The sequence below is a fragment of the Rhinopithecus bieti genome, unplaced genomic scaffold, assembly GCF_001698545.2.
Source record: "Rhinopithecus bieti isolate Rb0 unplaced genomic scaffold, ASM169854v2 scaffold_64915, whole genome shotgun sequence".
Taxonomy (NCBI): domain Eukaryota; kingdom Metazoa; phylum Chordata; class Mammalia; order Primates; family Cercopithecidae; genus Rhinopithecus; species Rhinopithecus bieti.
Window position 1 is genome coordinate 572,611 of NW_016825936.1, and position 27,056 is coordinate 599,666.

Here is a 27,056-nt window from a genome sequence, read left to right on the forward strand (position 1 = left end):
AAAGAAAAGAAAAGAAAATATAATAAGAGGAAAGAAAGGACAAAGCAAGAGAAGTTCATGTCGACTTGGTACAGAAGTCATATCCCTGGGGTGAGCAACACGTGTGTGAATGATTCCCAAGTAAGCAATTAGCAGATTTTGTAGTCTAGCATTTAAGCCAGTGCCAAGCAGATGTTGATGGAGATATTTCAGAGAAACATCATAAAATGATGATTAAGCTAAAAGGAATTTGAATGGTAAAAATTTAGAGTCTTAAATTTATAGATTTATGACTACTCTGTGCATTTATGTAAAAATTCAGTCTTAAATCTGTAGCTTTGCAGCAAATTGGTAAAGGCAGGGAGAGGGTAGAGTAGCAAGAGGTGAGGATGCCTGGGTAATTAGAGACAATGGGCTTTCCACGGGCAGAACCTCTGCTCTGCTCAGAGAGTGTTGGAAACACAAGATGGTAGGCTACATGGTGGTTATGAGTCCAGGTTCTGAGGCAAGACAGTCTGTGTTCAAATTCTGATGCCACAACTTACTGACTATATGACCTTGGCCTAGTTTACTTAACCTTTTTTGGTGCCTTAGTTTTCTCAGGAGAAAATGGGCATAATAATATCTTCTTGGTAGGGCTGTGTTCAATGGGATCATTATGCCTCTCATGTAAGTACTCAGTATATGTTAATAGTTATAATTATCATCTTATATAATATGCTTAGGAGATTACTACATATTTGAGAAGGAGCTTTTCTTCAGATAGATATTATAGAGGATGCACTCATTGTTTGAGGGAGAAAAAGAGACAGATAATGATCTGCTTACGTCAGCTCAGGCTGTTATAATAAAATACCAAAGACTGGGTGGCTTAAAAACCAGACATTTATTTCTCAAAATTCCGGAGCCTGGGAATTCCATCAAGGCACCAGCAGATTTAGCTCCTGGTGAGGTCTCTTTTTCAGGCTTGTAGATTGTAGACAGCTACCTGCTTGCTATGGTCTCATATGGCAGGTGGAGAGAGAGAAAGCTCTTGCCTTTCTTCCTCTACTCTTTATAAGGACACTAATCCCATTATAAGGGCCCCACCATCATGAGCTCATAGAACCCTAATTACCTCCCAAAGGCTCTACCTCAGAATACCATCATATTGGTGGTTAGGGCTTCAACATATGAATTTGAGGGAGGCATAACCATTCAGTCCATAACATTAGCAAGCAGAAAAATTGAGAAAATGTTTCAGATTGTGATACATGCTATGAAGAGAATGTTTCATAAGAATGAGGTTGTGTGTACCTGGGATTGGGGTGAGGCATCAAAATATATTCCAGTTGGGTGGTCAGGTTGGACCTCTCTGGGCTGGGATCTAAGTGAGAGCAGAGATCAGGGAAGAGTGTTTAAGCGAGTGGGAGCAGGGAGGGCAAAGACCCGGAGATGGGAAAGAGCTTGACCTGTTGGAGAAATAACAGTATAAAAAGCCCAATGAGGTTAAAGGAAATACAGGAAAAAGTGAGTGGTAGGAGAAGTGGGCAGGGGCCAGGGTGAGAATGAAGGGGAGGAGATTTTCATTCTAAGTGCAGTGGGAAGCCATTGGATGACTTTAAGCGAGGAGAAGACATGCCCTGATTAGTGTTTAAAACTTGACATTATTATGCTTTCTTTTTTTTTTTTTTTTGAGACAGAGTCTCGCTCTGTCGCCCAGGCTCACTACAAGCTCCGCCTCCCGGGTTCACGCCATTCTCCTGCCTCAGCCTCCCAAGTAGCTGGGACTACAGGCGCCCGCCTCCACACCGGGCTAATTTTTTGCATTTTTAGTAGAGACGGGGTTTCACCGTGTTAGCCAGGATGGTCTCGATCTCCTGACCTCATGATCTGCCTGCCTCGGCCTCCCAAAGTGCTGGGGTTACAGGCGTGAGACACCGCGCCTAGCCTGACATTATTATGCTTTCTGTGTACTGTCAGTTAGTATTGGCATTATTACTCTGGATTTATTAATACTATTTAAAAATAGTCTTTTTAAACTAAGTACTCATGGATTTACTAATATTATTTTAATAATAACTCTGGGATTTATTAGAAGCTTACTATATGCCAGACATGTGCTAATTACCCTGTGCACATGTGATAGGAGGTAAACTGAAAATTTCAACAGCAGTACCAGAATACTGTAGATATGAAATCCTAAAGGAGATCCCAGAACAAATGGAAGATTTTCAAAGGAACAGGGGTTACAAGGCATGAAAAGCCACAAAGAGGATATAAAATAATAGAAAGAATGGATTTGTGAAAAGGATTTCTTTGTGAAGAGCCACTGCCAAATTCCTTCCCCTCCTCTCCTCCAATGAGGGACTTCAGTGACACTACTTGGAGGGTGCTGTGTGCTGGCATTTTGAGGGCACATTAAGACTGGGCCTGAAAAGGAAGAGTGGGAAGGAAGAGGGAAGGAGACTAGTGAGGGAGGAGGAAGTGGGGAAGCAGGTCAGAGTGTATTAACATTGAGTTAGAAGTGTGTATTGTGGCTGGAATGTTGTGTCTGGGGTCATTTTGAAAGGGCTCTGCCCAAGAGGATCTTCTAGAAAAATCAGATTCCCTATGCAATGGATCCTGGCTTGGGGAAGGGAGAAGATTTGAAATCAAGTCATATGTGATTATTTGCTGGAACTGGTCCTTTACATTTCTGAGTTGAGGCTGCATTTGAGGTGTGACTGGAGGACTTTTTATTATCTGAGGCCCTTAAGTTGTGAGCCATACAGCCATACAGCCAGACAGGACTTCTACCAAGTGCAAAGCAAAAATTTCTCCCACTGAATCGATTTTAAAGTGAAGCATTGAATTTTGGTTATAAATCCTGAGTCACTCTTGTTCCAACATTGCTACTTATATATAGTATTTTATTTAATCCTCTATGAAGTGGGTACTATTCTTAACCTCATTGTAAGGATGAAGAAGCTAAGGCTTAGAAAGTTGACACTAATCAGCATGAGGTCACAAGGCTTGTAGGGAATAGAAGAAGGTTTGGACCCAGAACTTCTCCTAGCCACTGTGTTATGCTGCTAAGGAAGCAGTGAAGGACCCCACCATTGGTCAGGCTGATGGTGGAAATAGCTCGTGGATGGTAGATTTTGATTTTTGTAAAAAAGAAGGATGTCACTCAATGTATCAAGCCCAATTCCTAATTTCTCAATATAGAACAACTTGAAAATATCCCCAGAATGAAGTTGAACTTCAGCTTTGTGGTTCATAGCATTGTCTCTGGCATATTTCAGGAGTGGGGATCTGGGTCTTCATGGAGACAGGGCACCCATAGGTGCTGATCTCTTCCTCCCTTCCTGTGACCCTCTTTCCCCCACTGGTGGAGGTAGCTTCAGGGAGGACCCAGAGTCGTCAGTTCAGTTCAGTCCTGTGGGCTGTGATTTTTCTCCAGGGCCTTCATCTTATGTCCAATTTGCTGAGCTTTCTATGGCTGGGGCAGTTCTTAAGGTTGTGGAGCTATGCTGGAGAGGTGAGGAATTAAATTTTCAGAGGGCCTCTCAGGTACCCCTGAAACACAGCCTCTCAATCTCTCCTCCCTCCTGCTGTGTTACCTTTCTTGGGGAGCATCCTGAAACCAGTTTCATTTGTGTGTGCCACCATCTCAGTCTAAAGCCATTGTTAAACACCCATTGTTAGGATCACGACTATTTGATAAATTAAATACTCCTGTATATTCAAGCATGGCCTTTACAGCATTATATTAAAACAATAAATCAAGTATCACAGACTCAGCGTTTGAGCCAGCTTTTATTGCATTATTCCATTCTCTCCATGATCCAGCTTTAAAATCCCTCCTCCTGCATTTATGATTTTGAAACATTACATCAGTTATGTCCCCACAGCACTTTAATCTAATTCAGCACTTTAAGGGGTAGGTAAGTGTTTAGGACACTGGGCCAGGCTCTGATCATTTTATGAAACCGCTGTTTTATAGAAGAACATTACCTTTATTACCAGATTCTATGGTGTGTTTGGTGGGGGACAAACTGGTTACAATTACAAACAGTGTTTTTTAAGAGCTGCAGTAGAAAACTCAGTCATTTGAAGATGAGGTACGGCTTCCTCAATTGGTCGTAGCGTATTGGTACAAGATGTCAAGAGGAAGCCCATCTATGCCTCGGCCTGGTGCTTCCCCTTCAGAATTTTAGGTTAACTATTGGTGCAGGTGGTTCCAATGGAAAAACTTGATGTGTGCTCTGAAGTGATGTTACTCATCCATTGCATAACCACCACCTGTATCAAAGGAGAGCCTTTATGTACTGGCTAATACAGTGTGTTAAATTCACCCCAAACGAACTGGATGCCATTAAACCTTTACAGCAATGGGACCGTTCTTACAAGATGGAAGGTCAGACTTCTGGAAGAGCAGTTCGCTTCTGCAGTGCTGCTTCTCTGTCTCACAAGGAAGAAATGCGTATTTGTCTCCATCAATCCTCAAACACTTGCCAAAATCCAGGTGTGTAGTTCCTCCATATCCATTTCTTTTATTTGACTTGCATTGGGGGGATAGCACATGGCTAAAACTATTTTTAAGCAATAACTCAAACTATGTCAATAGGATACTGTTTCAAATTCAGGTGGCCTGCCTTTCATATACTGTAAGCCTCTGGGAAGCCAATACTATGTCAAAGAAATATAAAATTATTTATTAGGTCCATCGTGCATTTTTGAGGAAGTCTGTGGCATTTGCTCATTGCATTCTTTGAAGGCATCACACAAGTAGATGCCATAAATATATCAAACAAATTTTAGCATTCACCTCTGCATAATCAACCATCCAGCATTTGAGAGTGTGCAGGATACTTCCCTCTTGGGAGTTCCTTTGCCAGATGATGATTTTGGCTATGATGTCAGAAATAGGTGGGCAGGCGTGTCTATCCCGGTAATCAGCAGAGGCTCAAGTATACATGGTCGTTAATGTTCTTAGCTCTCTTGCTGGAAGTCTTTTAGTGTTACATGGTACTGAGTTGCTAGGGCTCTTTAGCAATCCCCTGTGGAGTGAAGGAGCATCAGTTAAAGTAGAGAGGTGGGTGCCCTGAAAGAAAATTGTGAAGAACTGAGCCTTGGCTGCCAGCATTAACAGGGATCTCCAAGACCCCTCTGTCCTCTGCCTGGGAGAACATATGCATCTTTCTCCCTGCTCCTTGTGCAGAAAGCCCCCTGAGGTGCCCTGGCCTTTCTGAGTCATCATGGCTGGGGCTAAACTAAGCAGAGCTGAATTCATGGGCATGTAGTCTAAATAGTCATTTTTCTCCTCTTTATTAAAACTGGAAGTGCATGTGTTAAATGTCTTATGATAAAGCTGTGTCTATATGGGAAATAAATTATTTATTTTCTTTTTGATATCTAGACCTATAGTCATTGTTTCAAACTATCTCAATTCTATAGCCAACCTGCCTTCTTTTTCTCATATTTAGAAGCCAGCGTTTACAGAGTGCGTACTATGTGATGGCCACTGTGCTCAGTGACTTGTTTACATTATTTCTAGTTATGTCTTCGAGGCATGTGGAATTAGTTATCCCTATTTTACAAGTGAGGAAACTGCTTAAGAAACCTTGTCTGGGCTGGGTATGGTAGCTCATGTCTGTAATCCCAGCATTTTGGGAGGCTGAGGTGGGTGGATCACCTGAAGTCAGGAGTTCAAGACCAGCCTGGCCAACATGGCAAAACCCTGTCTCTCCTTAACAAAAAAAAATAGCCAGGTGTGGTGGCAGGCACCTGTAATCCCAGCTACTTGGGAGGCTGAGGCAGGAGAATTGCTTGAACCTGGGAAGCGGAGGTTTCAGTGAGCAGAGATCATGCTAGTGCACTCCAGCCTGGGCAACAGAGCGAGACTTCATCTCAGAAAAAAAAAAAAAAAAAAAAAAGAAGGAAGGGGGGGGGGGGAGGAAGGAAGGGGGGGAGGAAGGAAGGAAGGAAGGAGGAAGGAAGGAAGGAAGGAAGGAAGGAAGGAAAGAAGGAAGGAAGGAAGGAAGGAAGGAAAGGAAGGAAGGAGAGAAAGAAAGAAAGAAACCTGTAGTGCTAAGTGCCAAAGCAAGTGCTGGAAACCAAGCTTTCCTGGCCTCCAAACCCACTTATTAAGGTTTATTAAGGTTTCTGCTCCTTACCTCAGAGGGACCCAGGAAATACTTGCTCCTGAATTTTGGGACCTTTCTGAACACATATAAATGTCTGGTCCCTATGTTCAAAGGTGTTCAGCTTTGATCCCTAGCCAGAGGTGGAATCACCACAGAGCGTTTCAAGCCACACCCTCCGTTTTTCCACATCCTTCTCTTAGCAACTGGAATCCCAGGTTCTCGACCAACACAAGTTATGGGGAGGATGTAAGGTGAATCATCAAATAATGTGCCTACAGGCAAAAAGGATGAAGAATGGGTATGCTGAAATTGAGATGCGCTTAATCACCTACAAAGATTATGTTACATTCTATTTATTTGGAGATTTATTTATTTATTTATTTTCGAGACAGAGTCTCACTCTGTCACCCAGACTGGAGTGCAGTGGTGTGATCTTGACTCACTGCAACCTTGACTTCTAGGGCTCAAGTGATCCTCCCACCTCAGCCTCCTAAGTAGTTGAGACTACAGGCATGTGCCACCATGCCCAGCTAATTTTTGCATTTTTTGTAGACACAGGGTTTCACCAGGTTGCCCACCATGTCCTGGGCTGAAGTGGTCCACTCGCCTTGGCCTCCCAAAGTGCTGGGATTACAGGTGTGAGCCACTGTGCCCAGCTAATTTGAAGCTTTTTAAGAAACAGAATCTTAAATGGAAGATGAATGGCTGTCAAAGAGAAGCAGTAAGCACGGTGACACATCAAAGAGAAGTAGCAGTAAGACTGGACAGATCCCCTATGTAAAATGCACTAGAAGATTTCAAAAATTTTTTATTTGACTATCTCTCTGATGATAAAAAAGGGAGACCTCAAAACTACACATGAACAAAGTCATGTTTGTGGAAGAACTTTGGAATTTTAGTAACGAATTAGAAGGAGACTCCATCAATCTAGTTTTATTGTTGGAATAACTCTTCACTCCCCAGTTGATAAACCTACCTAATGTGTCCTGTCTCTCTGGGGTCCATCAGGAAACAGGATTGCACTTGAATCGACCTGCAAATTGTTCCTCAGCTTGGCCTTATATGAGACTCAGAGTCTGATCCAGCAGGCATTTATTCAGGGCCTGTGCTAGGCATTCGCTTATGTGTTCTTCTGAAATATTCCTCCTTTCCAGGCTTCTATTGACCACACTAAAAGCAGCATCTCTCACTGTGGAAGACAAGGGACATTTTCTAACCTCTTCTCTGGAATTACATTAATGGAAAGTATTGTGTCTTAAAAGTAAAACAAAACAAAACAAAACCCAAAGCCTTGTGAAATTGTTAGACAAACACTGCTGTTTTGAATAACTACTTAGAAGAACCATAATAATTTGGACATCATTAATGTAGAATCTACTCCAAGCCAGACTTGGGCTTGATAAATTACATTCATTAATAACAAACGCTAGACTGTGTGAGCCAGGCTTGACCTCCCCCAAGAACACATTATTTAAAAATTCATTTGGCATCTATTTCCATATCAATAATCAATGTGCTATTTACTGATCATTTAAATCTGATTATTAAAGCAGATTCAGAAAGAAGGACATTGGCTCGCTAATTTGCAGTGATTCTGTTTTAGCTAAAACATGTAGCAGTACTTAATAATCTAGTATATCTTTGAATATCTAACAATTCAGGATTCTAAAACAATGACTGATCTTGGGCAGAATTAATTTAGCTAATGAGATTTTTCTGTATTTTACTGTTGACAGCTTTCTTTTCAAACGCTTGAATTTTACATTTGGGAATTTTGTTCTGAGAAATAAAAACAGATTAAACAGGGGCTTTTGAAAATATTAACAAATGGCTACTCTACGAGAGTTTAGTAAGGAGAGGTGAAGTTGCTTTGAGGTTCATTTCTTCACCTTGGCTGGTATCACAGGTGTGATGATTAATTTTACGTGTCCAACTTGGGTGGGCCACGGTGCCCAGCTATCTGGTTTAATATTATTCCGGGTGTTTCTATGAAGGTGTTATTGTGGGTGAGATTAACATTTAAATTGGTGGACTTTGAGTAAAGCAGATTACCCTCCGTGATGTGAGTGGACCTCATCATCCCATCAGTTGAGGGGCTTGATAGAACGAATACTGAAGACTTGGCTCCCCTGTGCAAGAAGGAATTCTGCCAGTAAGCTGCTTTTGGACTCAAACTGCAACACTTCCTGGGTCTCCAGTCTGCTAGCCTACCCTGCAGATTTTGAACTTGTACCCCTACAATTGTGTGGGTCAATTCCTTAAAACAAATTTCTCTCTCCTTCCATATACCCTGTTGGTTCTATTTGTCTGGAGAACCCTGACTAATACAACAGGCTTCTCAGAATATTAACTGTTTGAGAAAGTACCTAGCACCATGCTTGGCACATTTTAGAAAACGATTGTTTAAAGCTTTGGAAGTGCAGTGAGTTGGCCAGCTTTCAGGTCTGATGCAGAATGATATTTAATGTAGTTTATTCATCTTTATTATCAGTGTGATGTTTTATAGAATTTAGCACTATGGTAATGGTTAGTAAACATATGCAAAAATTTTGTAGAATACCTGGACAAGAGAGGGCAAAACAATCAGACAGAAAATAAACTTTTATGTTTTTGCAGGCTTCCATTCACAGAAACGGTTTAAAGCGGTTTCTAAATGTTAGGCTTAAACTAGCACATATGAAAAATGGAAGAGAATAACCTATTGAATTTAAATAGGAGAAAATGTTAATTTCTTATGTGTTTAAAGGAACTTTGAAGTGTTTAAACAAGCACAATTGGCCCCTGCTGTATAGTTCAGATAATAAGGGAAGTGCTGGTTTCTGCAAAAAAAAAACTGATAAAATGTGTGATATTCATTCTATGAAATAATATTTTTTCCTGCAAAAAAGTGATGTATATATGGGAAAAGACAGACAGTTTGAAGAGATCTAAAATCATTTTTAAAAGATGATTATTTTCAACTTCTGAAGTATTTTCTTTCAGTGTTTTATTCTGTGCCTTTTCTTAGCATTTGGTTTTTACATAATTGTATTATGTTGTAATACACAAAGTAATTTGTAATAATTTTTTTCCTCTTTATGTAAAGTGAGGATTTATTAAAAATGTATGAAATGTGACCAAATTGTCAAAGGAGAGGAGCTAACTTTCTTGGAAATCAGGGGAAAATGCTGTAAAAACTTAAAAAGAAAATCTGTTATTACTGCTAAAACATTCTTTCCTTCCTGATTGGATGTTTGTGTCTCTGTGAATGTGTCTGGATTGTGAAATCATCACAGTACTTCACAGGTGAGCCGTCTAGGCTAATGGTCACGTTCTGGAGCCAGACAGCCTGGTTCAAATCCCGGCTCTGCTTTCTGCTCACCCATGGAGTGAACTTGGGCAAGTTTCCTTATCTGTAAAAAGGGATTGATAAGCCTTCTTCTCTCTTAGGACTATTGTAAGGATAACCCAGAAAATGGAAAAAACACTTAGAACAGTGCTTAGCACATCATAAGCCCTCAATCAATGATAGCAACTTCTGGAGGACATGAGACTGCTTCTAAAATCACATCATTAATATAACTTGTAACGACAATAATAAGCCCCTAGTTAGTGAGTGCCATGTATTAAGTGCTTTATATACAATTTTATTAATATATTTTTCTTACAAGAGTTCCATGCTACTGCCTCCCCCATTTTGTAGATGAGAAAAATGGGGCTTGGGAAAGTTACAGAGTTTCCCGAAGTCTCCCAGTGGGTAAGTGGGAAGATAAGTTCCTAGTCGTTCAGGACCTTCTTGTGTCCTTTAAACCAAGTACAAACCACGTGCCTCCTGTCCCAGCCATGTAGGTTGTGGGAGCAGCTGCAACTGGAGAAGGATGTGGATATGAGGAGGAAAGGGGGGATTTTAAAGAAGTTTGCCGTGGTCTACAGGGGGTCTGGAAATGCATACGAAGAACAGGACTTATTTTGAAATATCTTTTAGTGGCTACACTTATTTTTCAGCCGCCCTACACTGGGACGACACTGTGAGCTACAGATTTTGATCATTGTGTTCAACATCTTTATCGTTAAAATAAAAAAACAAAACAACAAAAGGAGAATGTCTGTTCTCCATGAGGAATTGCAGTCAAGGATGACACATATTTTCCCTCTTCAATTTTCTCCAGGAAATAAGTCATTGTATCTGAGAATGGTAGCCCGAGAATACAAGTCTATTTTTATGTATGATTATATCATCTGCAAACAGCTTTTGAAAGAAACACCCAGGGTAATTTATCAAGGAAACAGCTTTTGACTCTATCCTTTTCCCTGGGGTTTATGAAACTTCAGCAGGTGGCATTTTGGTATTTAGCATGACAAGCTTGTGAAATTGCAACAGCTAGCAAATGGAGGAACAAGTTGATTTTGCTTCTTCATAGATGAAAGAAGTTATTTCTTAGGGTTTTTGAATGTCCTAGGTCCTGGGCTAGGTGCTTTCACTTCACTTACATCCAGTTTCACACACATGTAATTTAATTGTCACAGCATTCATTTATTCATATATTCATTCAGCTAATATTTATCGCATACCCACTGATAAGCAGACACTAGGTAAAGTGCTGGGTTTTCACACAGAGCTGGTGAGGAAAATAGGCACATGGGTATCTACTTAAATGTGCCATCCTGTAAATGTATTGGGTGTTTGACAATAAATAGGAGCACCTCACCTTATAGGAATGACTGCTCCCTTAAGATATTATAGTTGAGAAAATTGGGGCTTAGTGTCATTAAAATGATTGTGCTAACTAGTAATAAGTAGTGAGGGCGGGATTCCCTGCCCTCTCAGAGGGTCCCCAAGGAGTCATTGAAAATGCTGTGTTTTCTAACTCTCTTCCTTGTGCTCACAAACATTGTGCCTCTTCTCCCCCTGTTTCTGAAGTGTGATCACGTCTCTTTTTATCTTGTGCATTCTCTTCTCTAGTTCTGTGATCCTACTTCTCTCTTCTCCTAATTTCATCTTTGGGTCTGAAGATACAATAATAATAATCGAAGTAGCATAAATAACCCTAAACACAGAACAAAGAGAGAGGAACCCCTTTTTATTGACCTTCAGCTACTCTTACCTGCCTGTAAGCTCCAGCAGTGGAAAAACTTGGCTTCTAAACCTCCTTCCATTAGGTTTTATGGCAGAAGCCATAGTGGTTCACTGTTAACAATATTCCCTACTCATTTAGGTGGTGTGATAAGGGGATACAGAGCAGGGGGTCTTCAGACCTTTTCTGTAATGAGCCAGTAACAAATATATTAGGCTTTATGGATCTTATGGCCTCTGTCATAACTATTCTATTCTGAGGTTGCATCCCAAAAGCCACCATAGACAATTCCTGAACAGAGAGGTGTGGCTATGTACCAATAAAACTTTATTTATGAATGTTAAAATTTGAATTTCATATAATTTTCACAAGTCATGAAATATTGTTTTGTTTTGTTTTGTTTTGGCTTTTTCAACCATTGTTAAAATAGAAAAGCCATTCTTAGCTCATGGGCCATACAAGCCCAGTTGGTGGGCTGAATCTGGTCTGTGGACCATAGTTTCCCAACTGATACGGTTTGGCTCTGTCCCCACCAAATCTTATCTTTAATTGTAGCTCCCATAATTCCCATGTCATGGGAGGGTCCTGGTTGGAGGTAATTGAATCATGCAGGCAGGTGTTTCCTGTGCTGTTCTCATGATAGTGAATAAGTCTCACGAGATCCAATGGTTTTATAAATGAGAGTTCCCCTGCATAGGCTCTCTTGCCTGCCACCATGCAAGATGTGCCGTAACTTTTTCTTTGCTTTCTGCCATGACTGTGAGGCCTCCCCAGCCATGTGAAACTGTGTGTCCATTAAACCGCTTTCCCTTATAAATTACCCAGTCTCTGGTATGTCTTTATTAACAGCGTGAGGACAGACTAATATACAAACCCATGCTAAAGAGCTCTGTGGGTATTACCCCCGGGTCAGGACCTATCCCACAAATATCCCTGTATTTGAATGCAGGACCTAAACCTACATTCACATCCCAGTTTTATAAGTTACTGGCTGAATAACCCTGGGTAACTTCTTCAGCTCCTCTGAGGCTGAGTTTTATGTTGGTCCTGGTTTGTGAGTGTGCCTGGCCCTTTCCTGCTGTAGGTCTTCACATGTGTCATTGTGATAGCTTCTGTTTGAAATACACTTTCCTCAGGACTTTGGGTTACAGTATCTTTTCATGAATCAAATCTCTCTCTGCCTAAAGTGGCCATCCTCTACCTCAGTCACTCACTATCCTATTACCTTCTTTTATTCCCCTCAGCATTAATTAAATCTGAAACTGTCTTATTCATTTACTTGTTTATTCATTTATTGTCTGGCTCTCCTGCTATAATAACCTTCATGAAAGTGAAAAGATTGTTTAAAAACCTTATGAACTGTTGTATCCCTAGGGCCTAGAACAGTATCCAGCACATAGTAAATGCTCAATAAATATTTGTGAACAAATGAGTTAAAGTGTAAGAATGAATGGTTTCTCTATTATGGGATTTATTCATTACAGGATTTTGGTGACTATTAAATGAAATGATACATATGCTAGGTACAAAGATAAAAACTTAAGAAAGGTGATTTTTGTTATGAATACACATTAGGAAAGGGGGATTCATAAATAATAAAATAATAAATAGGATGTATTAAGTTATGCCATCATGAGAATAGCAGAGTCTTAGTGATCTTAAAATTGGAAAAATATAGACAGGTGAGTTATTATGATAGATTCTTTTGCTTTGGTTCATACTCACTTTTTGCATATAAAAAATCTAGGGGCTGGGCACGGTGGCTCACGCCTGTAATCCCAGCACTTCGGGAGGCTGAGGTGGGTGAATTGCTGGAGGCCAGGGGTTCGAGACCAGCCTGGTCAACATGGCAAAACCCCATCTCTACTAAAAATACAAAAATTAGCCAGGCTTGATGGTGCATGCCTGTTGTTCCAGCTACTTGGGAGGCTGAGGCCTAAGAATCACTTGAACCCAAGAGGCAGAGATTGTGGTGAGCCAAGATCGTGCCATTTCACTCGAGCCTGGGCAACAGAGCAAGACTGAAGAAGAAGAAGAAAGAAGGAAGAAGGAAGAAAGAAGAAGGAAGAAGGAAGATGAAGAGGAAGAAGAAGAAGAAAAACCGAAAGAAGGGGAAGAAACTAGATTCTAAGACAGGTTGAGCTATTTATATGAGGACACAGACTTTTGAGAGCATTGTCACATGCACGGATCTTTCTCTCTGTCTATCTATTCATCCATCCTACATAACTAATTGATGTGTTTTGGGGAGGAAGGAAGAGGGAGTGTATTAATTTTCCATGCCTCTATAACAAACTACCATAAACATACTGCCCTAAAACAATACCAATTTATTATCCCGTAGTTTCTTATTAGAAGTTCAGTGTGGCTTCACTGGCTTCTTTTCCCAGGGTCTCACACTCAAGATGACTCAAAGTGGTTGCAATCTCCCCTGAGGCTCTGGGGAAGAATCTGTATCTAAACTCACTCACGTTGTTGATAGAATTCAGTTTTTTGTGGCATAGAACTGAAGTCCCAAATTTTTGGGCTGCCTGCTGGAGGCTGTTCTCAGCTACTGGAGGCTGCTCACAGTTCCTTGCCATGGACCTTGTCACAAGACTGCTCACATCATCGCAGTGGATGAATCTCCTTCACACCTTGAATTACTCTCTCTTCTGCTACAGCCTAAGACAATTCTCTGGCCCACCTAGATAATGATTAGGTTAGGCCCACTCAGATATCTCCCTTTCAATTAACCCGGAGTCTACTGGTAACCTTAATTGCATCTGCAAGAATGCCTTGTGCCATATAATGCAACTTAGTCACAAGGAGTGATATCATATTCACAGGTTCCACCTACACTCAGGGGGAGAAGATTACACAAGAATGAGTCATCTTAGAACTCTGCCTACCACAAAGGGTAGATGTTTTTAGCAGTCCTTTTAATGAGAACCAATATCTTCTTTGCCTGGTTTTAGTTCTGGTTGTCCCCTGGTTTTCTGCTTGATCCTGGAACTTTTCTGTATTTTCTATTAAATCTCTGTAGCAGATAGGTTTGGTGACCATCCATGATGTACTATTCAGAGTTGCTGCTGCAGAGAAACTTAATGACTAAAGCCTTCTCTCTGAATCCACCACCAACTTCATACAGAGCCTCACTTTCCATGGACTGCTCCAGCCAACGACCGACCTCAGACAGTGATAATGATGGGCTACTTTGGCTTGAGACTCCCTGTTGGCCTGGTTGAAGCTTTTCAGAGCTGTGCTGCAGTCTGATCTGAGACATCCCTCTTAAATCCTGTTCTTTCCCTCTCTCCTTCACAGGGCAGATCAGACCTGCCCTTCAGTCTGTTAACCTTCCCTGCCTTTTCTGCCTGCCCCCACCACCCCTATTTTCCTCATAGTCATTTTTCCCAATAAATCTCTTGGACATTTAATCCTGTCTTGATATCTGCTTGTTGGCAAATCTGAACTGACACAAGTGGCACCAGGAGTGATCTCAAGAAACAGGCAGTAAGATGGGGTTCTGGGACTGTCTCCCTGCCTGACGAGCAAATGGGATGTCATTCTGAGTGGATTGTAGGGCATGGCTAGTCCCTGGCACAAGAAGGTGGCCCAGTTGCTAAAAGTTTCACCAAAGTGATCTGAGAAGACCACCTGTGGGAGAGGAATTCCCTTGCACGTGTGATGTCTCAGGTAGTTGAAAGACCTAGGGGATAATGCCTACAAAGACAGAAGTGTTAGCTGCTGAGTTGCATTGATGCCCTGCAAGGGGATGAGAAATTGAAGGCCATTAACAGGGAGTTAAACATTAAGTGTGAGTGCTAGAATGCTTCCTTGATACTTTACAAAAGAGTTCTTTATCTCCTGTGCGGGAGGAGTGGACACAGCTGAGCATCAGACTGAAGCTCTGAAAGACTCAGACATGCAGTGCTCCAGAGGTGTTTGAATGCTCAATCAAGGTAAGTCTTTTCTTGCTAAGGTCAGATCCTTGATGGGAAAACCTGAGCCCTGAAATGTGGGATGAGACCATCTCAATGGGTGCTCTTGAGAATGTTGGCTCTGCAGATATCCCTCCTGAACTCTCAGAACTTGCAGAGGTGATCCATTCTCTGTGCTGACCGTGCCTGCTGAGGCCCTTCCTTCACAAGGCAACCAGCCTCCCCCTCCCAAAAGCTGCCTCCACACTTTGACTGTCAGACTGATAACTAAGGCGAAGTCTAATCATAATCTGGCTTGGGACATACTGAGCCTAATGAGAGAGCAAAAACATTATATCCCAAAAAAGTGGCAAGAATTAGCTAGAAGTTACTATCAGCAGCCAGAGAAATATTCCTGGGGTTGAGCTTTGAAGATATTTAATCAAGGGGTCAGAATATTAAGACTAGCTGAGTAGAAATTCATTGACTTTCTTGGGACACAGGCAAGACTGGTTAGAACCGCAGGAACAAATTCATGGCTATTATAGCTAGTATAGCTCATAGAATCCTACAGAAAATAATTATCAGTGTTGAGCAAAGTCAAATGTCTGAGCTGTCCTGATAGTAGGCTGGGGAAGGAATAAAGAGGCTGAAGGAGGTGGGTTTGCTGGAATGTGTATAGGTCTAAGTTATGTAAGGGCAGACAACATACCAAATGACTTGTTCCTTGGGAGGATAAAAAGGTCACACCTTTCACCAAAGTCATCAACAAAATGCTGGCAAGATGAGGCCAACATCACTAAGAAGTTGGGTAGTGGTTCCTATGCAGGCTGAGAATGATGGCAAGAGAGATGGCCACAGAGATGGGCTTACTAATCTCCATGGTCTTGATGGAACCCTGAAGTTCAGTGTACAGTGCTTAATCCCTGGAAGCCAGCAAGCCACAGTGACCATGGCAAGGTCTGAGGGGCAGCCACAGGGGGAGCTGGTAAATAACTTGGCATTTCTAGGGCAAAATACATGAGCAACCAGCAAGGATGCTATACCTAAGACCATCACCGTCAACAAGAACAACATGGCAGAAATGCAGAAGAAGGAGGCTAAATGTGTTCACCTGAGAGAAAGTCCCAGTCTTTTTCAAAGTTTCCAGATCTGAGTCAATTTTCAGATCTACAACCATTTGACCATGGTAAATATTCACCATGATGATTTATCCTGATCTTTCTGAAAGGATTCTGGGGCCATTTGCTTGAATGATTGTAGAGTGGGGAAAGTGGTAGATCTGGACATTGTGAGGAAAGTTAGACATATGATCTGAGTTGACAATGCTACCCAGAGACCCTGGCCCCTTGTTGGGGAGAGGGCCTAAGGGAGCCAGTTAATAAATCACGTCCTAGATAAACTCTGGCTCACTGTGGCCCATAGGCACCATAGACTGCCTTAGTTGTCATTTCTCCATGCTTTCTCTGGGTTGTTCTCAGCCAATAGTCAAGCACAGCGGGGACACAGATACAGTCCTATTTCTGCAAGATGTAGAACTCTTCTGGTGGGCAACTTTGGCTCAAGGATTTCCTAACAGCCTGATGGAAACTTCCGTAGACTGCATGGCAGTTGAGGACATTTCACCTAAATTTTCTTCCTTCAGATGTGTCAGACCTGCATTGTGTTATGACAGTTTTCTCAGCCTTCACCTGCTTCCTTTCCATTTTCCCTCATGGACATTTTTTCCAATAAATGTCTTCCATGTCCAGTCCCATTTTGGCATCTACTTCTTGAAGAGCCCAAACTAACACAACAGGAGGTATATGCAGAGCCTTGTTTATGCCCATGACTGAACATGCTGTTTCGTTGGAGTCTTGCTTTAATAGCAATAGATCAAATCATTTGTTCCTTCTATTAATATAAAGCAGCAGAGTGAAATGTGTTCATTGGCTCAGAGGGTTGTGGTCATGCCAGGAGGTGATAAAATGCCACACTTGCTTTATATCTTCTCAAATAGTTGCTTGATGGCAGCTTGCTCAAGCATTCAAGCTTGCTCGTCAGCTGTGTGAGTTCTGCCTAAGAAGGCCTTTCAATACCCAGGGATAACAACTCTTCACGTGGGCATTTCTTTTTGTGAAGATACAGCAAATCAAATACCATTCCCAGGGACTCAGCATTGATCTGTTTCCTTCTGAAGCAATTTGAAGTCCTTCTCTCTCCTCCTGACAATGTAACACCAAGTGTGGAGTTCATAAACTAGTTTATAAAGAGACCAGTTGCATCCCTTGCCCCAAATTATTTCTCCACTGTCAAAACACAGAGCTGTTATTACTTGGGCCTCTAGCTTGGCTCTTATCACCAACTACTCTGTCTTGTGGCAGCTATTGCACTGGTTTTTGGAGGTTTTCTTTTCAGTGTTTAAAAGATTCACAAGGAAAGAACTGGAAGAGGACTTTTAGTTAGAGCAGCATTCTGTTATTTTGAAAAGACACAGGTTCTGATACTTGTTCAGTATTGACTAACCATGTACCTTCTTGTGAGTTCTATCATGTCTACAGGTCTTAGCTTTCTCATCTGGAAAAGGGAATGATAACGTTGCACATTTGGGGAAAATAATTTTTGTACACACTCCATTTATGAAGGAACACTGAAGTGTTAGAGCTTAGGAGCAGGACGTAACCATTTGAAACCAGGAGACCACAATGATCATGATGGCTGGCAAGGCCCAATGGGGAGTCAAGCTTGACACACAGAGTGTCAGTAACAGTTGCTAAACATTAGCTTCTACTAAAAAAATAAAAAAGTAAAAACTAGTAAGAGCTAATGTTTAAGCTCTGCAGGAGTACTGTGAGTCATCCATTTAGGATTATATTATAAACTTCTAAAGTGCAGGGCATTTCAGACCCACTATGCCAAGGCCAGGCCTTGCCTCTTGTAAGTTCTCAGTCCAACTGAAGCAGATAATTAATAGCAAGGAGGTGGAGATGAAATCTACCTAGTGACTCTGGAAGAGTTAGAGGCTACCAGTGCAAAAAGATAGCTCAGCCATTCTCCCTCTCCCTGAGAGGGAAAACGTGGCCTGAGAGGAAACCATGTCGATGCTCAATTACTCATTCGTTTGGCAAACACTTATTGAGCATCATCTAAGCACAAGCCTCTAGGCTTGGTGGACAGATGTGAAAGTTGACAAAGGCCCAATCCATGACTTCAAGGAGCTGCCAGACTGGTAATGCAAAGAGCTTATGAAGGTCACTTGTGAACCCTCCCCAGAGTCAGGGAGGGGCTGGCACAGAAATGTCCTGAGAGGAAATGCCACTTGGATGTATTCTGTGAATTAGTGAGAAGACAGGTTTAAATAGGGATGATACTCCCTGTTTAAACTACCTGTCTTCTCACTAATTCACAGGCTAATTCCCTATCAAAGGTTGGTCGTTGCAGAAGAGTGTTGAGGAGATCAGGGAATTACAAGTTAGGCTTTGGCAAAAGTACGAAAGTAAAGAAAGGTACATAAAGCAAGGTGTCCCCCAAACGAAGGAGAGAAACGCTGGAGGGAATGTAGCTTGGGCATGAGTATCATTATGTTTACCAACAAAGACTTAGGTAGTGCTTAGCTTGGGGATATGTCACGTAGAGTAGGAGTTTGTACACCCATCTGCCCAAAGCAATAATGAGCCCTTGGCAGAGGGGAAGCAATGTCTTTGAGGTGACTTTCAGGGACATGGTTTATCTCTAGAGAATTTCTTCCAGATTAGTAGAAATACATGGATGCACATGCAAAAGAAAAGCAAGCCCTCAGTGCTCCAAGCCATTGACAGGTAGCTGGGCTCCAGGGGGGGCTATTTCTCCACCTGGTTGTGGGTTACCTTTCCCAGTTCCATAGCAGGCAAATAGCCTTTTAGCTTCTCAAGGTGGGCAGCCTCATATGTTTTTCTAACCCTCCGTAGATTCTTTCTTGTAAAGGCATTCATCTATTCCTGTGCTGGGCCATGCCAGGACTCTTAATTTCTGCATTTCCTGACAATGTGTGCATGAGTGGGCTCTATTTTATTTCCTGCCTTGCCTGCCATTGTATTAAGAAAACCACCAGTGAGTTTTCACATTGTATTTAGAGCCAGCGTATCCCGTTCTCCTTCCTTGTCAGCTGCCTGCCCTTTCTCCACCTCCTTCTGTGTACTCTCTTGGGTTGAAACATCTTTCTTTCTTCCTTAATACATCCTCATCTCCACTTCCCTGAGTCGTTTTTATTTACCCTATAATCATTTTCTCCACCAGTTAATAAACTGTTTCTTTCTTTCCCTATGCAGCCGGTAATGTGATTTCAAAGTGCTTCCTGTCATCCACCTGAAAGCTGTTATTAAGTTGTGTACTAACAGTGCCACTTTTCTGAGGGTGCTTCTTCATCCCGCTGAGAAGGCTCCAACCAGGTTGCAAAGGGCCTTGCCATTATCTGCTCAGGCCCTAGTTGTTCACACAGAATAAGTGGAGGAATTCAAGCTCTCTTAAAGTCAGACAAATACAAGCCTCCCCTTGCTGCCTTCATGCATGACTGGATCTGCTGTGTGTCTCCTGTTCTCATCTCTATCTGATTCATCAGCAATAACTTGAGGACAGTCAAGACTGCTGAGCTCACATGGCTGCAAACTTTATTTTCCAGGCCATCTTCAGTAAGCCTTGGACAAAATGGCCAAGCCAACTGTATAATAATCAAAACGTATTTTTTTTTCTGCTGCACTTTTTGCTTGGGGTTGTGCTTGAATGACAGTCATACATCAACCTGTGGCCCCCCAGGATCATATGGTGAGTCCATTGCTGTGGCTCTTACAGTTGTTTCATCTACTATCTTCCCTGTAGAGTTTGATTTTTTGACATTTTTTAAATATCCAAAGCAATATATGTGAGTCATATGCAAATTTAAAAATGCAGAAAATTAGAAAATAAAATGCACCCCTAATCCCACCATCCAGACATAACTACTCTGGTGATTTATTATGTCTACAGTTAGAGATAGACACACAAGGACATATAGTAGTGAGGTGTGTGAGGGGTGTGTGTTTGTGTTTTCAACACTTTTTTATTACAAAATTAAAATCACATCATACATGAAATTTTGTAATATGCTTAATATGTCACGAACATCTTTTTTTTTCGTTTTTTTTTTTTTTTTTTTGAGACAGAGTCTCGCTCAGTTGCCCAGCCTGGAGCTCAATGGAATGATCTCAGTTCACTGCAACCTCCGCCTCCCATATTCAAGTGATTCTCCTGCCTCAGTCTCCCGAGTAGCTGGGATTACAGGCATGAGCCACCACACCCGGCTAATTTTTGTATTTTTTTAGAGACGGGGGTTTCACCATGTTGGCCAGCCTGGTCTCAAACTCCTGACCTCAGGTGATCTGCCTGCCTTGGCCTCCCAAATTGCCGTGATTATAGGCGTGAGCCACTGCGCCTTGGCTCTCATGAACATCTTTTCATGCCAATGAACATTTGCCTGTTTCAGTTTTAATAGCTAAATAGTACCTTATTATATCAATGTAGCAGTATTTTCTTTAACTGGCTTCCAGTTCTTGGGTGTTTTGGTCGCTTCCAACTTTTAATTTTATATTCAAAAATAAAGCTATAACATCATGCACAGCCTTGCATTTTCCTCAACATAAATTCTTCCGAGTAGCATATGGAGTTGAAAAAGACACATTTTGAGGCTTTTTAGAAACATCCTGCCCAATGACCAACTCTCCTGCCCTCATTGCCTCCTGTAATTTTTCCCAGTTTACACATTCCCTATTTGCTGGACTGTGCCCATTTCTACTCACCCTGAGATTTCTGAATCGGTAGGAATTTTGTGGTCCAGAGAAAAATCTGGACAGGTTCTTGGGCAGACAAATAGCAGGTGTCTCAGATCCGGAAATCTAAGACTAACCCTGTGTGACAGTAGATAGATAGATCACGAATCTACAGCACAGTGCTCAGGAGCCCTCAAATAGTGCCTGGAATCCCACCAGCAGAACACTACCCATTCTTCTGAGCCTGCCCAGACTTTGCCTGGCCCATGCATGATGCTTTCCCTGTTCCCCTCCTTCTTTCCTGACCATCTTTGTTTTTATGGCACATAGGCCTTGTGTGATGTTCCAGCATTGGATTGTTTGCCCATCTCTTTCAATCTCTGTATTTATGTGTGTAGATGCTGCTTCTCCACCCTTACCTAACTTCTTTAGGAAGAAAAATGTTTCAGGTTCTTCTGTAAATTCAACCTTGCCTGGCACCTGACAATGCATACTGCAGGTGACAGATACTTGCTTACCCGACTAACTTTCAGACTAGACCATAGCCTTTTCCTTTAGGTATTGCTTAGTGGGCATTTCCAGGAAGTTACGTAAGTTCGAGTAAAATGGCTTGGATGGGAAGGGTGTTTCCTTCACAATTTTTAGAACATAGAGCCAAGTGTTGTGCTCAGGAAGCCTTTTTCAAAGCCTTCAGAGAAATGCATTGCATTGTTTATTATCCCCTCAAGGAGTCATATAGCTTGCTATTTTCAAGCTGTGTTACATGGAAAATCAAAGCTTATATCAAGTTTGCTTCTTGTTTTTGCTTAGTTCCAGTCTCTTGATTTTATTTCCTGAGTTGGAATTAGAAAGTGGAAAGGAGCATGCATAAACTGAGTGAAGACAATAGGATAGACTGTTTACCAGGGTAACTGATGCCCAAGGAGGGCTTGACTTCTTTTCAGACACCTCCTCCCATCAACTTATTCTTCCCACAGCTCTTGGGCAAGCTACAGCAGAGACAGTTTCCACTAACTTGAATGCTAATCCCCAGGTTGCTTGGAATTATGTTCAAATAGTTTCCTTAACCTTCTCTAATGCTGCATTCCTTTCAGTTTCCTTGAGTCTTGACATTATTTGGTTGGGTTAAGAGGAGAGAGTTGTGGGTGACATTAAAAGGCATTGTTAAGGTGGGGTGGTGGCTACAATTTGATAGTAATTTGATGTAGTAATAATATTGTGGGCCATAGATGTGTGTGGATATAGAAATAGATGAGGATATTGAAGTGGGAGCTCATCTCCACCCATACTTCTCTACAGTGACAATTGTCTGAGAGGCCTAGGATTGTGCAGAAGTCGGGGGAGAGACTAGAAAAAGGGAGGAGTGCAGCTATCTCCCAGGTCAGGCTTTGGGATCAACTGATTGATTAAGGTTTGTGATTTATTAGTTGGAAACAGCCACACTCAAGCGCTTAGCATTGATGGATATTTTTTTCATTACATTTCAAACATAGAAAATGGTCCTTTCTGAATGAGGAATCTGGGGGCATTTTAGTCATTAGTCATGTGAAACTTTCTTTTTCTCCTGGTGTTACAGAGAGAAAAAATGACAAGAACTACAATGCATTCCTTGCTCTGAATTGCTTGTATATGGAAAAAAATGAAATGCTCAAATTCAGTAACTTTATCGGCCTTAGGGTTTGCTTCCTTTTCTATTTTCTATTTCTATTTTAGTAGCCTTGTTGTATTCAAATCTTTAATTTTGTGGGAACTAAGGATAATTGAGTGGATGATGTGCTGGGTACATATGTGAACACGTTACTCTCCAGTGGGTCCCTGTGGCACCTATAATAAAACTTAATTCCCTATCATGGTTTAAAGAAGGTGCTCAATTAATGTTTGATTATTGAACTGAATGGGATAAGGCAATAAAAGCTCAACTCCACATGAATGGAGGCAGATATTCCCAAAACTGAGGAATTTCAAAGCATCGATTTATCTTTAGATATGCTGGCGTAAGACAGATACACTTAAGGTTCATTCTGCTATGTGACCTGGTTGCAACCGTGGCCTAATCTGAGGCTACTCTCAGAAGCCATGTACCTACAGCTGGGTGATTTGAAGAGTCATTGTCCTCCTGCTCTGATAGGGTACATTGGATTACAGATCTCTCATGAATTTCCAGTTGACCTGTATAATTTCCGGTGGCACTGACTGTCAGAGAGTTGGCTGCTCCTGCAAATGAACTCAAGCTTAAAGTTCTCAGGGCTAATTTGGTTGAACATTTCATAAGGTTACTTATGGATTCTGTTATGACAGTTCTAGTATTGGAGGTAGTGGAAGTAGTCATGGTAACTGTGATAGTTTGTGAAAGTGGTAGGTGCAGCAACAGCATCTACAGATTGCTGTTTATACAAGCTTTGCCCTGCATTATCTCATTTAGTCTTCTAAAAACCACAGGGGGTAGGAGTTATTTTTCTCACTTCAGATAAGGCACTTGAGACACAGAGAGGTTAGGGAACATATCTAAGTCTACTTAGGACAGTATATTGTAAAGTTTGAACTTGATGTTGGAATTTTGGCCTTGCTATGGTTCAGATGATTGTCTCCTCCAAATTTCATGTTGAAATGTGATCCTCAGTGTTGGAGGTGGGGCCTAGTGGGAGGTGGTTGGGTCCTAAGGGTAGATCCCTCATGAAGGGCTTGGTGCCACCCCCACAGTAATGAGGAAGCTCTTGCTCTATTAGTTCACATGAGAGCTGGGTGTTTAAAAGAACCTGGCATTTCTCTTGCTCCCTCTTTTGTCAGCCATGTGACATGCCTGCTCCCCCTTAGCCTTCCAACATGAGTAAAAGCTTTCTGAGACCTCACCAGAAGCCAGGCAGATGCTGGTGTTATGCTCATATAGCCTGCAAAACTGTGAGCCAAATAAGCCTCTTTTCTTTATAAATTAGCCAGTCTCAGGTACTCCTTTATAGCAATTCAAAATGGACTAACACAGGCCTCATATACTCTTTATTCTGGGACAACATAGGAAGTTGGCAAATGGCATCCTTCAGGGAGCAGGTCTATTTACCAAGAGCTGGTGGGCAAATGCAGTGGTTTTCCAAGAGATGTATGTCTGTGGGTTGAATTACAGCTTGTCTGAGGTACAAACTGCTCCCTGCAAAAGGGACTTGGAATCATTCATATGTCAGAGAATACATATGAAAAATAAAATGCCTTCAAGATATAGATGCATATGCACGTGCACACACACAAACAGACCTACCTCATCAACTTTTAAAGGCACAACAAACTTATTTAAGCATCAAAGCTTATTTTAAACATTTTAAAATTATACTTTAAGTTCTGGGGTACATGTGCACGACATGCAGGTTTGTTGCATAGGTATACATGTGCCATGTTGGGTTTGCTGCACCTGTCAACTCGTCATTTACATTAGGTATTTATCTTAATGCTATCCTTCCCCCAGCCCCTGACCTGCTGACAGGCCCCAGTGTGTGAAGTTCCTGTCCCTGTGTCCATGTGTTCTCATTGTTCAACTCCCACTTATGAGTGAGAATATGTGGTGTTTGGTTTTCTCTTCTTGTGTTACTTTGCTGAGAATGAAGGTTTCCAGTTTCATCCATGTCCCTGCAAAGGACATAAACTCATCCTTTTTTATGGCTGCATAGTATTCTAAGATGTATATGTGCCACATTTTCTTTATCCAGTCTAACATTGATGGGCATTTGGGTTGGTTCTAAGACTTTGCTATTGTAAACAGTGCTGCAATAAACATACTTGTCCATGTGTCTTTATAGTAGAATGATTTATAATCATTTGGGCATATACACAGTAATGGGATTTCTGGGTCAAATTGTATTTCTAGTTCCAGATCCTTGAGGAGTTGCCACACTGTCTCCCACAATGGTTGAACTGATTTACACTTCCACCAACAGTGTAAAAGTGTTATTTCTCCACATCCTCTCCAGCATATATTGTTTCCTGACTTATTAATGATCTCCATTCTAACTGGCGTGAGATGGTATCTCATTGTGGTTTTGATTTGCATTACTTTAATGACCAGTGATGATGAGCTTTTTAAAATATGTTTGTTGGCTGCATAAATGTCTTCTTTTGAGAAGTGTCTGTGCATATCCTTCACCTACTTGTTGATAGGGTTGTTTTTTTCTTTTAAATTTAAGTTCTTTGTAGATTCCGGATATTAGCCCTTTGTCAGATGGATAGATTGCAAAATTTTTCTCCCATTCTATAGGTTGCTTGTTCACTCTGCTGATAGTTTCTTTTGCTGTGCAGAAGCTCTTTAGTTTAATTAGATCCCATTTGTCAATTTTGGCTTTTGCTGCCGTTGCTTTTGATGTTTTAGTCATGAAGTCCTTGCCCGTGCCTATGTCCTGAATGGTATTGCCTAGGTTTTCTTCTAGGGTTTTATGGTTTTAGGTCTAACATTTAAGTCTTTAATCCACCTTGAGTTAAATTTTGTATAAAGTGTAAGGAAGGGATCCAGTTTCAGCTTTCTGCATATTGCTAGCCAGTTTTCCCAGCACCATTTATTAAATAGGGAATCTTTTTTCCCCATTGCTTGTTTTTGTCAGGTTTGTCAAAGATCAGATGGCTGTAGATGTGTGGTATTATTTCTGAGGCCTCTGTTCTGTTCTATTCGTCTATATATCTGTTTTTGTACCAGTACCATGCTGTTTTGGTTACTGTAGCCTTGTAGTATAGTTTGAAGTCAGGTAGCATGATGCCTCCAGCTTTGTTCTTTTTGCTTAGGATTGCCTTGGCAATGCAGGTTCTTTTTTGGTTCCATATGAAATTTAAAGTAGTTTTTTCTAATTCTGTGAAGAAAGTCAGTGGCAGCTTGATGGGGATAGCACTGAATCTATAAATTACTTTGGGCAGTATGGCTACTTTCATGATATTGGTTGTTCCTATCCATGAGCATGGAATGTTCTTCCATTTGTTTGTGTCCTCTTTTATTTCATTGAGCAGTGGTTTGTAGTTCTTGAAGAGGTCCTTCACATCCCTTGTAAGTTGGATTCCTAGGTATTTTATTCTCTTTGCAGCAATTGTGAATGGGAGTTCACTCATGATTTGGCTCTCTGTTTGTCTGTTATTGATGTATAGGAATGCTTGTGATTTTTGCATATTGATTTTGTATCCTGAGACTTTGCTGAAGTTGCTTATCAGCTTAAGGAGATTTTGGGCTGAGATGATGGGGTTTTATAAATATACACTCATGTCATCTATAAACAATTTAACTCAAGATGGATGAAAGACTTAAATGTATGACCTAAAACCATAAAAACCCTAGAAGAAAACCTGTTTTCCTAATTGAATACCCTTTATTTCTTTCTCTTGCCTGATTGTCCTGGCCAGAACTTCCAATACTATGTTGAATAGTAAGAGCAATGTTTCAAAAATGAGTTGGAACTTATCCTGCTTTCTGAAACAGAATGTATTAAACTAGTTTTCAATTTTGTGAGGGCAGGAATAGTGTCTGTTTTATTCCTATTACATCCTCAGTACCTAGCTCTGTGTATATTACACAGTACGTGTTCTATAAACATTTGTTGAATAAATCCATGAATAAACAGAAAATCACATCTAAATAGAACATAATGATGTGTAAAGCAGTCACTGTGTTTTTGGTGACCTCTTATCAAGTCAGTGGAGAGCTTGAAGTGTTTGTGGTCCATCTCCCTCTTCACTTTGTCTTTTTTTGAAACTCATCACTCTTCCCTGGATCTTTGTGGAAGCACTTATTTAGCCATAAATCCACAGTTGCTAAACTCAGCTAAATCCAAGTTAAGATCCATGTAAACCCCATCTGATTTGTGTGGCCTTCTGCACTTTGGATTATTTTTCTAAGTAAAAGGAAACCATTGGCTTGGTGACAATCCACTGATTTAAATATACCTTCAGGTATGGATTTCCCATAAACTCAGTAACCAGCCCAGCCTATTTGTTTGGCTTTTAATTTTGAAATTTATTAGCTCTTTCGAGCCATTCGCAGATATAAGCTTATTCTTAATTGTTTCATTTTTATGCTCACCCCAAACATAGTAAATCTTAATGGCTGTGCTTCCAACAATAAGAGGGAAGGTGGTAGCTGAAGGAAAAGTATTCAAAACACATTAAATTAGCAACAATATAATAACATTTCCAAGCTGTTCATAAGAATTTTTATTGACTTTCAAAGAGTAATTATACTAAGACATTTATTGAAGGGACCATCCAGATGGATACATTCTCCCCACCTTAAGTTAT